The sequence below is a fragment of the Dendrobates tinctorius genome, unplaced genomic scaffold (genome assembly GCF_039654945.1).
Source record: "Dendrobates tinctorius isolate UK_male_01 unplaced genomic scaffold, ASM3965494v1 ptg000162l, whole genome shotgun sequence".
Taxonomy (NCBI): domain Eukaryota; kingdom Metazoa; phylum Chordata; class Amphibia; order Anura; family Dendrobatidae; genus Dendrobates; species Dendrobates tinctorius.
Genome location: NW_027361829.1, coordinates 47,304,625 through 47,321,654, shown reverse-complemented (window position 1 = coordinate 47,321,654; position 17,030 = coordinate 47,304,625).

Here is a 17,030-nt window from a genome sequence, read left to right as displayed (position 1 = left end):
CAGGACCTCGCTTAGGACAGCCAGGATATGATGCCTTCATCGGGAGCCAGATCCTCAACTTCTTCAGGACCACGCCAGAGACTTCCCGCGACACTCCCGTGGGTGCCACCATTGGATTTCAAGCCTCTACAGCCAGGAAACCAGCAGACTGATAAGTTTACTTGTTACATGAACAGTTGTTGTTTTCTTTATCTCACTCTCCATACTCTCAGCTTAACCCATTACCTCCCTGCGTGGCGTAATCCCGGTAATAAATCTGTTGACTCTTGCTCTGCCTCCTGTCCGTCACTGCATCTCGCAACCTGCTCACACGTTCACTACAGCATTGCAGTGGAAAACCATGGAGTTTATCAAAATGGCTGCAAGAAAGGAGTAAGCATGCAATGCTGTAATCTGAGACACTCTCTTCGCATTGCTGCAGACATAGTAACATAAATCTGAGGTCAGATTCCCACTAACAATGTGTTCTAAGAGATGGATAGAGGCAAATCCACCAATGAACATCCATGAACAGCTGTTTAAATGCACATACAAAATTCAAGGTAACCATCACATAAGTTATACCATATAATGAAAGTCTTGCGGTGATTACCTATATATAGTAATTTAAAATGGCTGATCCAAGCACAAGACACATACAAACATTCAGATTTTTTTTGTGCACTACAGTCACTATATAGTAGAGACCAAACAATGTAGTGATCAAATGTAACTGTCACCTTACATGGTATAGCACAGCCAATAAGAAGAAACTTTCATAAGCCCCCGTTACACATTGCGATATCGCTAGCAATATCGCTGTAAAGTCACCGATTTTGTGACGTTGCAGCAATATTGCTAGCGATATCGCTACATGTGATACTTACCTCCGACCGGCTCCCCCGCTGGTTATCGCTGATCGCGCGAGAAGCTGCTGGACCATTTCTCGTCGGTCACTTCCTGCTGCGCTTCCTGTGGCGCCGACGAGCGACGCGTGGAGCCGGGCGGGAGGACGCAGGATTGCCGCGTCTGACAGGTAAGTAGCGATCCCCGTCCCTAGCGATGTCGCTGGTGAGATCTGCCTGAGTGGCAGCTCACTAGCGACCACCTAGCTATTCACCAGCGATCCTGACCGCGTCATATCGCTGGTCGGGATCGCTGGTGAGTCGCTAGGTGTAACGGTACCCATAGTCTGTATAAAAGCTGAGGTAGGAAATGCAGCAGTCAATTAGTGCTGAATCTGGACAGTGAGAGGATGTCACAGCTCACAGCTTAGCCATAAAGATAAGAAGAGAAAGTAATAAAATAGTGAACAAATGATATAGATAGTATGTGAGTAAAGTAATTAATACCGATTTAATAGATAGGAAAGAGAGAGAAAAGACACTGTGTTACTATTTGTCATAATTTTTCCCAGAGCCATATACGTTGAGATCAATTTGACATTACTAAGACTTTGTTTGTGCTGCACTCAGTCCTAGGAGACCTCAGGGCATCATGCACATATTTTCAGGGCAATTACAACCTTTTCAGCACTTTTGCTTTATGGTTAATCCATTTTGGGCCAAATTAATGAAGCTGGTGAATTTGAATTTCAAATGATTTACTCTCAACAATTAGTTTAACTCTTGTCAACAGCATGTGAAATAGGAAACAATAGCAACCTTTTCTGACTGATGAAGCAAATGATCATATAAATATTTTGGTCTTCCTAAAAAGTGTCATAAAAGTGCTACAAGAAAAAAAAAGTTGAAAGTATAAATATTGAATATCTACTTTTACATTTGAATCTCCATTTACAAAGAAATTCTTGTTGGCTATTAAATATACCTCTAAGTATAATTGTCACTTATATAGTCTCGCCCTCCCGAATTGTTTTCTTTTGAGCCCTCAACACATTTTTGTTGAATGTATATCTTGGTGGCTCAGATGCAAAAGAGCTCTGAGAGAAAGCAGAGTCGAGATAAGTTCTAATCCACCTAACTGTGATAATATGCTGTGGCGCAATTGAAAAAAGCCAGGGAGGCACTAAGTGCTTACACTACTCCCTGAATGCTGGAGACATTAACCCTTTTGTTTCTGGAAGAATACATTTTTTCTGGGATTCCTGTACAAATTGACATGGAAAGTAATTTGCAGAGTAAATTGTAGCTCCAAGGTTACGGGGGCTTTTCACTGCCATTGAATGTGTCATTATTGGAATGTATAGTACAAAGACGGCATAAAGAAATGTAAAATTCATTCTTAAAAACTCAAGAAGTTGAGGACATTGAGATAGATTCTTAATGAGTTCTTTAATACATCATGTATATTGTTTTTTCTTTATTGTTAGAAAAGTAGGAAAGGTAAGTTGATCCATTTTGATCTTTACTTGAGCTAAGAAAGGGAAATTTTTTCCTTTCCTGGACAAATATTTGTATATTCAAAGCATTTATATTCCCTACAGATAATTATCCTTAATTACCTACTGATAAGAGAAGTGGGATATTTCCTAAAAACAAAAAAAAAGTGAAATTCCTTAAGTAATTGTCACCAAATTTATAGTGGAAGTAGTTAACAATTGTGTTGCCTTTTTATATACCACTCTGGTCTCAGACAAAAGGAGGAAATGGTATAAGAAGTAACTAGAGCGAGGAGTAGGGAGGAGGAGATTTAGTCCAGCTCAACCACCCAGGTAATAAAATTCAAATTTTATCGAAAAACATTTAAAAATTAGTTTTAAAACAACACCTGATGCATTGTTGGCTCATAAAGCACCCCAACTCATAAAATTCTATAACTAAGGGCCCTAAATGAGCAAAAACAATTAAAGTTTTGTTTAAAAACTAATTTTTTAATGGTTTTTCAATACAATTAATATTTTATTACCTGGATGGTCGTGCTGGACTGAATACCCTCCTCCTCATTCCTCAATCACTTGCGGGATCGGCACCCTCCAATGAACTCCAACCGGGATGAATATCGCTCTCCACATGGTGAGCAGTATCAACCCTTACTTTTCTTCCTAGAAAAAGTAACCTACTGTATATTCAATGCATTAATTTCTCACTGTTTCTAGCATTGCAGCTTCCATGGTCCCCACCAGTCTTTGCTTACTGTCATCTGTGATGTGCAGGTCATTTCCACATGACCACTGCAACCAATCACTGGCAATCAATCACACCACAGTAACATGCCGTACATGTTGACATCACAAAGTACAGTAAGTGGTCACAGCCACCATGTGGGCATACATAGCACATCACTACAGGAAGCAAGCAGAAACCAGTAGGACCACAGGAGTGCCGGCTTTGAATCCACTTTTTTAACATTCAACATTTACATTTTTTTCCTTCCATTTTCACAAGTTCAATAGGAATCAACAGGCTAACAATATTTTAATATAATCATTATTGTTATTACTTATTTATTTTACTCACTCATATAGAGATTTGGACCCAGGACCTTAGCACTAAAGGGCCTGTCACACTAAGCGATATCGCTAGCAATATCGCTATAACGTCACTGGTTTTTGTGACGTTATAGCGATATCGCTAGCGATATCGCTATGTCTGATACTTACCTCCGACCGCTCCCCCGCTGGTTATTGCTGATTGCGCGAGAACATCCTGGGCCGTGACGACGAGCGACGTGTGGACGTGGGCGGGAGGATGTCAGGATCACCTTGTCTGACAGGTAAGTAGCGACCCCCGACCCCTGCGATGTCGCTGGTGAGATCTGCCTGTGTGGCAGCTCACTAGCGACCACTTAGCGATGTACCAGCGATCCTGACCGCGTCATATCGCTGGTCGGGATCGCTGGTACATCGCTAAGTGTGACAGTACCTTTACCACTGAGCCATTGTTCTGCGTATTACTTGGGTGCAAATACTTTTTAGTCAATGACTGCCTGAAGTCTGGAATTCATGGACATCATAAAATTGTGTGTTTCCTTCCTAGAAATGCTCAGTCGTGTCTTAAAAGGATATTCTCAAGTTTGGAAGTTATCCCAAATCCATCCGTTGGGGATAACTTCCCATTTGCTGGTCTCCAGCGACTGAGAGGTTATTCCTTAACTCAAGGAAAGGGAATAGCGTCCAAACTTGAGAATACCCCCTTAAGTGGAGGAGTCATGTTTGTTTTGTGGATTTTTCTGACTTCATTGTTGCTAAGTACAGTAGGGATGAGTGAGCACTAAAATGTTCAGATGCTCGTTACTCAAACTGAGCAATTCCTAATGCTCAGATGCTAGTATCAAGTAAGGAGTATAATGGGAGTCAATGAAAAATCTAAGCATTTTTATGGCAGACTCTACAAGGAGGTCTGGGGTGCAGTGAAAATGTTGAAATGGATGGATACATTGTTGAATGGAAGGAGAACAGCATGGGGAAAACCCCTGGAAGCATCTCTGACTCCAGATTGCTGCTGAGAACAATTTTGTCACACTTTCACTCCACTTTAAGGACTGACAATAAAGCATTTAAAATCAACAAGAAATTTTCGTTTATGGAAAACAAAATGTTAATAAACATTCTTTCCTATATAATGACTTAATAAAATAATAATATTTTTTAAGTAAACCTAAATCACACCCACTGCATACAAGCTTTGTTGCAGCTCCATTTTGAGGAATGTGACTCTCGTTCCAGTCATCAGCTCTTGCAGCCTTCAAGGCCAGCGTTCCTTCTCTACTGTCCGCTGGTTGAAGAAGATGTGATGATGGGTACCAAACTCTTCTATTGTCCCCCATCTCCGCTGCCGGTCGTACGTAATGACCTCCCCAGGGATACCAACTCTTGGTACCTTGCAGCTATCAGACCCACTAGCATGTATCTAGACCTGTTTATGGCTGACCTCTTTCTCTATTCCAAACAGCATAGGCCCTGCAGTATGCTCACCAGTTGCTGGATCCTGGCTCTCCCATCTGCAGTCCGCAAGAACTACAGCGGTGAAGGCTGTGGCCTGAGTTTGGGCCTTGGTGTTTCTGGGAAAGTGACCAGTTCCAGACCACAGACTCCTGCCACCTCTGCTGTAGCACCAGCTTGGTCTGGCTCCGATATTCCTCCAGTCGCTCCCTCGGGAGTCGCACAGAATTCTGCGTTCTTTGTTGCCTTGTCACCCACTAAGCACATTACACTGTATGGATTACTAATTCAATCCATAAAAAAATTGTGATTTTTTTTTTGTGCATTATATATTATAGAAATGTAGCACAAACCACATAATGCGCTATGGATGATAAATTCAATCCAGAAAAAAAATGTAACACTTTTTTGGAGTGTTATATACCACAGAAATTTAGCACAAACCAGGTAATACTCTATAGATGGCTAATTGAATCCAGAATAAAATTTAAATTCTTTTTTGGAGTGTTATATACCATTGCAATGTAATACAAGGACCGTAATACTCTATGGATGACTAATTGAATCCAGGAAAAAATGTAGACCCATTTTTGGAGAGTTATATACCACCAAAATGTAACACAAATCAAGTAATACTCTATGGATGACTAATTGAATCCAGAAAAAGTTTTGAATGCGTTTTTGGAGTGTTATACGTTCTCATAATGTAAAACAAAGCACGTAATACTCTATGGATGACTCATTGAATCCAGAAAAATGTAACGCTCTTTTTACAGTATTACATACCACCGAAATGTAACACAAAGCACATAATACTCTACTCTATGGATGACTAAATAAATCGTGAAAAATTTTTTGCAGCTTTTTTGGAGTGTTATATACCACCAAAGTGTAATACTAAGCACATAGTACTCTATGTATGAGTAATTGAATCCAGAAACATTTTTAATTGCTTTTTTGGAGTGTTATATAGCACTGTAATGTAACACAAAATACTTAATACTCTATGGATGCTTTTTGAATCCAAAATAAATTTTGAACGCTTTTTTGTAATTTTGTATACCGCCAAAATGTAATACAAAGCACCTAATATTTTATAGATAACTAATTGAAACAATAAACATTTTTTAACACGTTTTTAGAGAGTAATATAACGCTGACATTTAACACAAAGAATGCAATACTCTATGGATAACTAATTGAATCCAGAAACATTTTTTAATGCATTTTTGAAGAGTAATATACCATCAAAATGTAACTCAAAGCACATAATACTTTATGGATTGCTGATTTAATCCATATGTGATCAAGGTTCTGGGAAAGAGAGGAACAGGGGAAAAAAGAGGTGTTTAATCAGGCACATGTACAGGTTGTTGCTTTTTTTGGAACATGTACACTGACATGTGTGATTGCCTAAAATTTACAGATATAATGTTTTAACCCTGAAGGAGGGATGATGTTATTTAATATACATGTGCAACATTCTTTTCTTGGGGATGAAGTTGCAATATACGTACTTTAACTGCTAAAGAGTTTGATAAATACTGATTGGTTCCTCAGTTTGTGTAACCACACCCATTAGCAATAAAAATGGGGTATAAATAGCTTACAACAAAATCATTTTATTATATACCTGATGAAGGCTTACACGGCCGAAACACGTTGTTTTTTTATAGCAAAAATTGTTTTAATGTTTTTATTGTCTTTTATAAAATTTTGCATTTGACCTAGCCAATAAAATATCATCTGATTTAACATCAGAGATACTTAGTTATTTGGCTATATAACCTTCTTGTTCTAAATTGAGTTAAGGATCCTCTGAAGGAAGCACCCTGAAACTTCTTTATTTGTAATTTAATCCATAAAAATGTTTGAATGCTTTTTTTTTAGTGTTATATACCACCGTAACGCAAACCATGTAATATTCTATGGATGACTAATTGAATCTAGAAACATTTTTGAACTTTTTTTCAGTGTTATATACCAACATAATTTAACACAAGCCACGTAATACTTGGTACCAGAGCCAGAATAATTTTTCAACATTTTTTTTTGTTTTATACACCACCGAAATGTGAAACATAGTATGTAATACTTTATGGATGACAAACTGAATCCAGAAACATTTTTGAATGCTTTCTCTGGAGTATTACAAACCACTGAAAGGTAAAACAAAGCACATAATACTCTATGGATGACAATATAGTCAATTTTTTCACTACTACCCCCCAAAAAAACAGAATGTGGTCAAGTGCATCAGCTATATATTTAGAAACTGTCTACAAAGCCCTAAACCCTGCCTAGAGGATGTATTCTTCCACTCTGCCTGCTCCTGCAACTGTCATTTGGCTAAATGCAGAATTTATCTGATACAAACAGCAAACCCCAAGATTAGCCTTTAGAAGGACTGTTAGTATGATAGTTCAACTTTAGCATCAGTTTCAACACTGGAAGACTCTAGTTAGTTAAACTGTGCACACACAAGCCTGGATAACTGTTCTCTCCTTCCAATCTAAACTTTCCCTGACCTGTGCAACGGCATCAAATGGTTGAGAGCATCTTTTATAACCTCTGATGATATAATGAGGGCAGCCAATCACAGTAATGCCACTACCAAGATGGCTACGACATTACAGTGACTGGCCGACAATCCTAGCATACTTGTTGGCTGTGTAACAGTAACCAAATATGTGGAGCAGGGATTTGAGCTTCAAATCTGAGCACCAGTTAATGCCTGTATTTTTAACAATTTACCCAAATTTTGATTTAGCCACTACTAAAGTTTCTGCTATCTGCTAAATTTCTTTTCTCATTTTCAAATTAGTGATGGCCACTTTCATTGTCACTGATATCACTTTGTGCCACATATCACAAAGTCCAATGAAAAGCTACCACATGCAAAATAAACACTTAGAATCAAGTGAAATTAGAGAGCCTCTTTAATTATCTCCTAAATTACTATTGAAATAATGAGGCAACAGGCTACACCAGACCATGAAATGGTTTGTCAGTCTATTGCAGTCTATTACAGTCTTTTGAGCGTGGAAAAATTATAATGACTGTGTAAAAAATGAGTGTATTTCCTAAACTGTTGATGTAATAGGCTTGTAAAGCTCTAGAAGTAAAATTGAAATTCCAAACTCCACTCACACCATGATGACCTTGGTCTAACTTAATTGTACAGTACTTATTTCTCCATGTAAATGGAGGAAAACTACTGTAGATCAACTTGCTTTATTGTGGATGAGCACTTGTTCCGGGCACAAAATCTGCCTTCAACTTTAGCATTCACCTACTACTGTAGATAGCCTCTATCTCTCACCACTCCTTCTTTCTGTCCCCAATCTATTATTTGCACTTAACATAATTTACCCACTGACAGCTGGAACTTGCAGTGCTGTCTTGTTGGCACTGTCAATGTCTAGGGAACAGGGACATCTTGATAAAGTAAAAACCTAATGCTTCAGATAGCCAGCTTTCTCCTAGACGTAGCTTTCTGTCAACAAAGTGTTTCAGTCCCAATTCATAAAACATATGTCATGAACTTCTTTTTCTCCCTTGTTTAATGAAGACTTGTCTACAGGTTAGGAATTATCTGTACCCCGCAGCATTTCACATATTACATTATCCTTCCCTTAATTCTTAGCTGAAGTACGCATGTTCTTCTTACTTTTACAAATATACAAGAAATTCCTCAGGGGATAGTGAGATTACAACATGTTAGCCCTCAAAAAGGTTCATTTTTCACATGGAATTGGTACATTAACTAACTTTTATTTTTCTCTAACACTTGAATCAACTGTGGAAACAGTTTGAATGGCACCAAATGCCAAAAACATAGGGATATAGAAAAATATGGCATTAACCATTAAGGCATTACTGCCATTTTTTACATAGTCACTCCATTGTCACTCAATCCAAAGAGAGTTAGATTCAGCATGCCAAATACATGAACTTTTATTATTCTTCCATAAAATCCATGATAAGATATTCCATGTCAAAAGTATAGAACTAGGAGAACTACAAGTCCCATAGACGATGTACTGGTAATAAAAGTTTGTATATTTGGAGTGCTGGATCTGATTCTCCTTGGATTATTCTTTTTCCGGGGATTAGTGGTTCCATGCATTGATGGTGCAGGTGAGCTGATTAACCAATATGGCTCCATTGTAGCAGGCTCAAAAGTGACTGGGCAATTGATTTAGCTGTGTTATGGTCTAGTGTGGCCTGGTAAGCCATCATCTACTATATAATCGTCCATTCTGTCTGTCTCTCTGTTTGTAACGGAAATCCCACATCGCTGATTGGTCGCGCCTGGTCGGCCGTGACCAATCAGCAACAGGCACAGTCCGGCCGCACATTGGCATGGCATTCGAACGACGCACGCCACCGCTACGATTGGGAGATCTGCGGTGCTAGCCGCTGAACTCCCGACAGTTACTGCGGATCATCTCCTGCCGCACGGAGGTCAGTGGCGACGCAGCGCTCAATGTGCGGATGGTACCCAGGGTCCAGAGGAGAGGAGACTCTCCTCCAGGCCCTGGGTACCATAAACCTGTAAAAAATAGAATTAAAATAAAAAATGGTGATATACTCACCTTCGAACGGCCCCCGGACTCTTTCCCTCTTCTCACCACGCATCTTCCGGTCCCAGTAATGCTTTGCGCGAAAGACCGCTGATGACGTCGCGCTCTCGTGAGAGTGACATCATCTCCAATCCTTCGCGCTAAGCATTACTGGGACTGGAAGATGCCGGGAGCGTGGAGAGATCGGGGGCCGTCGGAAGGTGAGAATAACCTTTTTTAATTTTTTTTTTACATTCTATCTGTTAGGCGTCGGGTTCCTGCAGCGGCACAGCAGGAATCCAGAGCCTCACATTCTGCGGTCTCCCATTTTCTATCGACTGCAGAGGAGATTGCTCAGCAGCCCCGTCGGTCCAGACGCTCTGCCCAGACCTGCTCTGTGGGTCTGGCTGTTGCTGCCACCTTTCGGTCGGCTATAACAATGCAGGCTGCTCTGCAGCAAGCCACTCCAGAGGCTAAGTCCCTCCGTTGTTCTACTGGGCATGCTCACGAGAGGATCTCCCATTGGAGATCGAGTGTCACATGCCCAGGTCCTTCTCCAGATCTGATTGGTCCATCTCAGGGATCTGGAAGCTTCCGGAAGGTCCCAGCTATAAAAGGTTCACATGGCCGCTCGGCAATGCGCTAGTATAGACTCTAGTTGCTATCTGTTTGAATGACGATGGATGCATGAACCTGCGAATGACTCATTAAGATCCCCTCCCTCTGATATTACGTGTGTGAATAGGGACTTAGTTATAGAGCCAGCACCAGTCAGTGGCACGCTACAGGCCACAGTGCATATCTCCACAGAACTAGTGATGACAGTGCGCCCCCTCTTGGGCATTGTCGTATAGCGGCTGTGTCAGTCGCCATGCTGCAGTCAGCAGCACTTGTTGGCGTCTGCGGTAGCGACGCCACATGCACGGTATGTCTAGACTGACACTGACCTTGTGTCTTGGGCCTGAGTCCTGTGACCATATACCGTGCGTGCACACCGCTGAGACCTGTGAGGTCAACAGGCTCGGCATTTATGTTTATGCCTTAGGTTCCTGTGTGAATTTAATAGAGCTCACCAGCGCACACGGGGTGACGTTCAATCCGCGTGTGCTATACCGCCATATTGTGCGTCTGCCATTACATAGCAGCAGTTTAACACCTCTGCACAGTGGACCCCGAGAGGCGAACGCACTTTCTATTACTTTATATTTAGTGCGTTCCGCTGTCCCTAAAACTATCTTTTACTATTGATGCTGCATAGGCAGCATCAATAGTAAAAAGTTGATCAAAATTGTCAGACACTATGCTTGACAAGTGTGACCAACCTGTCAATCACATTCCAAGCGATGCTTCAAATCGCTTGGAATGCGCTTGAATTCTGCACGCAAAAATCGCTTGAAAAATGCATGTTTTCCGCGAGGAAAATGCATGCGAATTCGCATGCGTTTTTCCCACGGTGGGAGTTGCGGAAATGCTGTGGAAATTTCCACAGCATTTCTGCAATGTGGGTACTTAGCCTCAGTGTGACACGCAGCAGCGACCAGGCCCCCGCTGTGAAATCGCCGATCATGGTGGATCGTCCTGGACCATCTTTTGAACGTCTGTCTCCCGCTGGCCATATTCTAGAAAACCCGATGCGTTAAGGGCATGTCACACTAAGAGATATCGCTAGCAATATCGCTATAACTTGTGACTAGCTGGACTGTTTTTCGTCATCAGCTTCCTGCTGTGACGACGAGCGACGCGTGGAGCCGGGCGGGAGGACGCAGGATCGCCTGGTGTGACATGTAAGTAGCGACCCCCGTCCCCAGCGATGTCGCTAGTTAGATCTGCCTGTGTGGCAGCTCACTAGCGACCACTTAGCGATGTACCAGCGATCCTGACCGCGTCATATCGCTGGTCGGGATCGCTGGTACATCGCTAAGTGTGACAGTACCTTTAGAATCGGTCCACCATCTAGTTTCATTATATTTAGGCTGAAGAACTAATGGGTCTGGAGTTGATGTCAAGGCCTTCGTACACATTAGACTATCAAGGCCGGACACGGTGATTTTGACGAAAGCTATCAACAGAAGTTGAAACAGAAAATTTTCCTGCATTTGTAATACTGCAATTTTTTTCAGCAGTGAAATTTTATATGCCATTTATTGTGCTCCAGTCTTTCCTCAAAATAAAAAGTTGCCAACACTACACTGTTAAATACAGTTACACCATGTACACACATTGAGTATTTGGTGAATTTTCTACGTCAGTATTAGCTACTCAAAACCGGGAGTAGGTGAAAAATGCAGAAGCTGTGTACTTGTTTCTATTAGGGTGAGTGCACACAGTGCGGATTGAGCTGTGAATTTTTCCGCACGAATTTACAGGGAAATCCACAGGTAAAATGTCCTGCGGTTTACCTGCGGATTTGCCTGCAGTTTGCCCCTGAGTTTTGACACCTGAACAATGGAACAGGTGTCAAACCGCTGCGGAATCTGCAGAAAGAATTGACATGCTGCGAATTTAAAACCACAGCAAACCTGCGCGGAAAAATCCGCAGCATGTGCACTGCAGTTTTTAAAAGCCATTGGCTTACATACTATTGTACATTGCTTGCTGTCTGCAGTGTATCCGCAGAGGCAAATCCGCAGCAAAATCCGCACCGTGTGCACACACCCTTATACTTTTCCTCTGATAGGACACACCTATTTCTATCCTAAATATTATTGGCACTTCCACAAATTGCAATAAACTTAAGAATAGAAGGAAGCTGAAGCCACTTCAAAACAAATACATCTTTATTAGTATACAAGAGTGCAATTCATCAAAGCTATCATAAGAAGAAGGGAAACAAATGCAAAGAAAACTACACTCACTGGTAATACCACAACCTTTTCCAAAGGGGAGACTGAGCTAATACAAAAGAAATAGAAGTTTACAATTACTGTACATCCATTTATATACTGTAGATACATTTAAATAAAATGGGAATGGTTGGTGATATCAACGTCCTGTTTGTGGCACATTAGTATTTGGGAGGGGGAAACATTTCAAGATGGGTGGTGACCATGGTGGCCATTTTGAAGTCAGCCATTTTGGATCCAACTTTATTTTTTCCAATGGGAAGAGGGTCATGTGACACATCAAACTTATTGAGAATTTCACAATAAAAACAATGGTGTGCTTGGGTTTAACATGACTTTATTCTTTCATGAGTTATTTACAAGTTTATGACCACTAATAAAATGTGCTGAAATCGCTGCCCATTGTGTTGGATTGGCAATACAACCCTCTTCTCCCACTCTTGACACACTGATAGCAACATGGCAAAAGAAATGCTAGCATAGACTTCCAGTGTCTGTTGTTTCAGATGCTGCACATCTCGTATCTTCACAGCATAAACAATTGCCTTCAGGTGACTCCAAAGATAAAAGTCTAAGGGGGTCAGATTGGGAGACCTTGGTGACCATTCAACGGGCCCAAGATGACCAATCCACTTTCCAGGAAACTGTTCATGTAGGAATCCATAGAGAAGAAACACACAGTGTTGAAGCGCAATGTAAGCGCGAAACGATCGTCGTCTGTACATGCTCCATGATTTTATCTGCCTGCTGTTGGTAACTTGATGCCACAATAAAGGATATTTTTGCACGGGATGGATTGTGCCTATCCACTTTCTTCTCTATGGATATACTGACTATTTTCCTTGGAAGTGGCACCCGTATTCCCTGATGTGTGTGCAGCTTCATTATCCCGAAGTCATACAGCTGTGCCTTTGTACTGCTACTGCTTTTTTTCTTCCATGATATGTTCATGTAGGAATGCCACTGGATATCTGAAAGTGCTACATGATGATATGTTGCCCTCTTTATGCACTGAAGATGGCACCTTCCCTGAGTTTTTCCAGCAAGATGGTGCACCACCCCATTATGAGTGTCAGTTCCGAGCATTCCTACAAGGAATCTGACCCCCTTAGACTAGCATTTCTTCTGTAGTGTTGCTATCAGTGTATCACGAGTGGGAGAAGAGGGTTGCATTGACATTCCAACACAATGGGCAGCACTTTGAACACATTTTATAACTGGTCATAAACTTGTAAATAACTCATGAAAGAATAAAGTTACATTAAAACCAAGCACATCATTGTTTTTCTTGTGAAATTCTCAATAAGTTTGATGTGCCACATGACCCTCTTCCCATTGGAAAAATAAAGTTGGATCCAAAATTAAAGTAACCTGATATGAGAAGATTACATATGAACACTATTGCCTAAATAATTGAAAATAGAGAAAATAGATCAGGTGATAAATAACACATAATACCATCGGGTACATATAGGATAGAGCCCCTCAAAAACACCAGAAACCATCAAGTTTTAAAAAAATGACCAGAATATGACAATCCCTAAAGATACATTGATAAGGCTTGCAGGTGGAAGAGCAAAAGAATTTAGATGGAGCAAGAATGCCTAAGTAATAAAGCCAAATGTAGGCAGAGAAGGCCCTAATGAGGTCATAACATGTAACCAAATGCCCACATAATATACCAGGGGGAGGTGGGTGGAAACCCCACTCGTATCGCCCACATAGCGTGGCTTCCTCCATTTTCCTTTACTGTTTAGGCGCATGGTAGGACTCGTAAGGGAAGGAGCATCAATTGACTTTTGGCGCTCAAAATAGGCTGGAATAGATAGCAGCTGCCATGTAGCATTTGCAGAGCTGCTAATGTGCCTAAACAATAGAAACAACCCACAAATGACCCCATTTTAAAAATTACACCCCTCAACGAGCTTACATAGAGATGTAGTGAGCACTTTGAACCCTTAAGTGCGTCACAGAATTTGATAACATTGAGCCATGAAAATGTAAAAAATACACTTTTCCCTAACGAAATGTTGCTACAGCCCAAAATTTTTCATTTCACAAGGGTTACAGGAAAAATGCACCATACAATTTGTTCTGCAATTTGTCCTGGGTACACCGATACCCTATATGTGATAGAATACTACTGCTTTGTCACATGGCAGGGCTTGGAAAGAAAGGGGCACTGTTGTGAATTCTCTTGATCTGACTTCTGAGTCGGGGCTCCCTCTGGTGGTTACTGCGGGTAGTGGAGCTGGCCAGGTTGACAGAAGTCTGCCACCTGACGACGACGATTGGAAGTCAGAGGTTATTGACTGGGAGGATATAAGTGAGCAGGCTTCCTTCAGTTGCTGCTGGTGATTGGTTTCTTCCTGTGCATTTTGAGGTCTGCTGTCTTCTGCCTGATCCTTCATTTTTCAGTTAAGTTGTTCATTTGCTAATCCTTTGCATCTAATCTGGTTTTGCCTCTTTCTGCTTTGCTGTGAGGGTTCAGCGTGCTCCCTGCTGGGGCAGTGCTGGACCCCGCTCCAGATGTTACAGCTTGTGTCAGTTTGTTCAGTCCCCTGTTATATTAAATTCTTTTGCTTTGCTGCCAGTTCACACCAGAATGCTGATATAGTGAGGAGAGGTCGTGAGACCTCAGTGTTTTTTGCACATCAGACGTCTTGGGTTTTTTAGGGTTTTTGCGTGATTGCAGACAGTGTCTTTCCTTTCCTATCCTATCTAGACAGCTTGGGCTCCATCATTTGCTCACTCTATTTTCTGCCTGTGTTTGTGCCTCATCTTGTCTCACCGACAATATATGTTTAGGGGCTATCTATTTCTTTGGGGCTTTACTCCGGGGCAGTTTTCACCTTTCTTGCTTTAAGCTTAGTTAGTTCTCTGGCTGTGCCGAGGCATCTAGGGCATCGTAAGTACGCCCGACGGCTACTGCTAGTTGTGTTGTTAGGATTAGGGGTCTGCAGTCCACTAAGTTACCAACCTTTCTGGTTTCCTGGTGGCCTAGCCTATTCCTGCCATCCTCCTCGATGACCTATTCATAACAGAGCACCCATTGAATTCTAGAGCAAAATTTTTGTTGGAAAAGATTGCGAATGCCATGTCACATTTGAAGAGCCACTGGCATCAGAAAAATAGCAGAATCCCTCACCACTGACCCAATTTTGGAAACTACACCTCTCGATGAATTCATCTAGAGGTGTAGTTAGCATGTTTAACGCTCAGACAATTCCCAGATTTGTATAACATTGGGCTGAGTCAATAAAATTTATTTTTTTACACTACAATCAATTTTCATAAAAGATAGTAGGAGAAAATGGACATGCAATTTGTTAAGCAATTTCTCCTGAGCATGGCAATACACCATATTTGGTTGAAAACTACTTTTGAGGCATAAAGCAATGCTCTGAACTGAAGGCGCGCCATATTTAGTGGAGATTATGCTGGAATGGTTTGAGAGTGCAATGTAACATCGTCAAAGCCCTTGATGTGCCAAAACAGCAGAACCCTGCCATAAGTGATCTTACTTTAGAAACAAAACTAAACTTCTCAATGAAATTATCTAGGGATGCAGTGATCATATTGACCCCACATGCATGTCACAGAATTTTATACAATTGGGCGGTGAAAAAAATAATTAAATTTTTACTATAAAAATTTTGTTTTAGCCCCAGATTTCTGCTGAACATGGCAATACCCCATAAGTATCTGTACAGTATTGCTTAGCCAAACAGCATGACTCAGAATGGAAGAAGCACAATTTGATACTTGAGAACAAATTTGAAGAATAGTTTGCAGACTCGATATACAGAGAGCCCCTAATAGCCAGAAGACCAGAGTCCCTCCTCAAGAGAACCCATTTTTCAAATTACAATCTTCTGGGAATTTATCTACAGGTGCAGTAATGATTTTGACTCCATCTGTGTTTGCCAGAAACAAGCCACAGAGAAAGATGCTGAGTGAAAATTCCAAATGTGCCACTGTATTGCCCGTACATTATAGTGCCCATACATTTTAGTACCCATATATAGTGCCAAGATTGTGCTTCTGGAGTCATGGACCCTATAAATTAAGCAGGCTTTCATCTCTACAGAAATGCCAATTATGTAGATGCTAAATATGGTCTAGGCACATTGTGGGCTCTGAAGTGGGTGGGAACATTTGGCTAAGAGAGCACAGAATTTGCTATATTAGCACCCTATATTTACATTGGTGGATGAATGGACCTGAGTGGGGACTTGCTTTTTATGGTGATTAAGTAAAAGTTTTTATTGTGAATATTTTATACAATTGTGGATCACTTTTACATTGAAGTTTCCATCTAAATCTCCAAATGACATTATTCACATCAATCCCTGAAAGGATTCAATCACTGTAATAAGGCAGCAGAGTTACTCTGGACTCCATCTGGCCTCTGTTCAGTGGTGTCCTTCTTTTCAGAGGTGCCCAAAACTGTGGTCGACAGCGCTTTTATGCATGCTTAAGAAGCGTCTCATCTGTCTCATTATAAGGAATAGAGTTTCATCTGAATCAGAGATTTACATGGAAATTCTTGTGTAAGCGTTCAGCGTAGCGCACAGGATAAATGTGAGTTAACCCTTACTGCTATCTTTTTTGAGGCAGAATTAACAAATAAACAGCACGTGAAGAATTGATTTTGGAAGCCTGCCCACTGACAAAGACATGAACAAGACATTTTAAGGGTAGGTTAATTTTAACACTGTGAGATGGAATATCAAAAACAAAATTCAGAAAAACACATTGTATAAATTATATACATTTATTTGCATTGCAGTGAGAAAT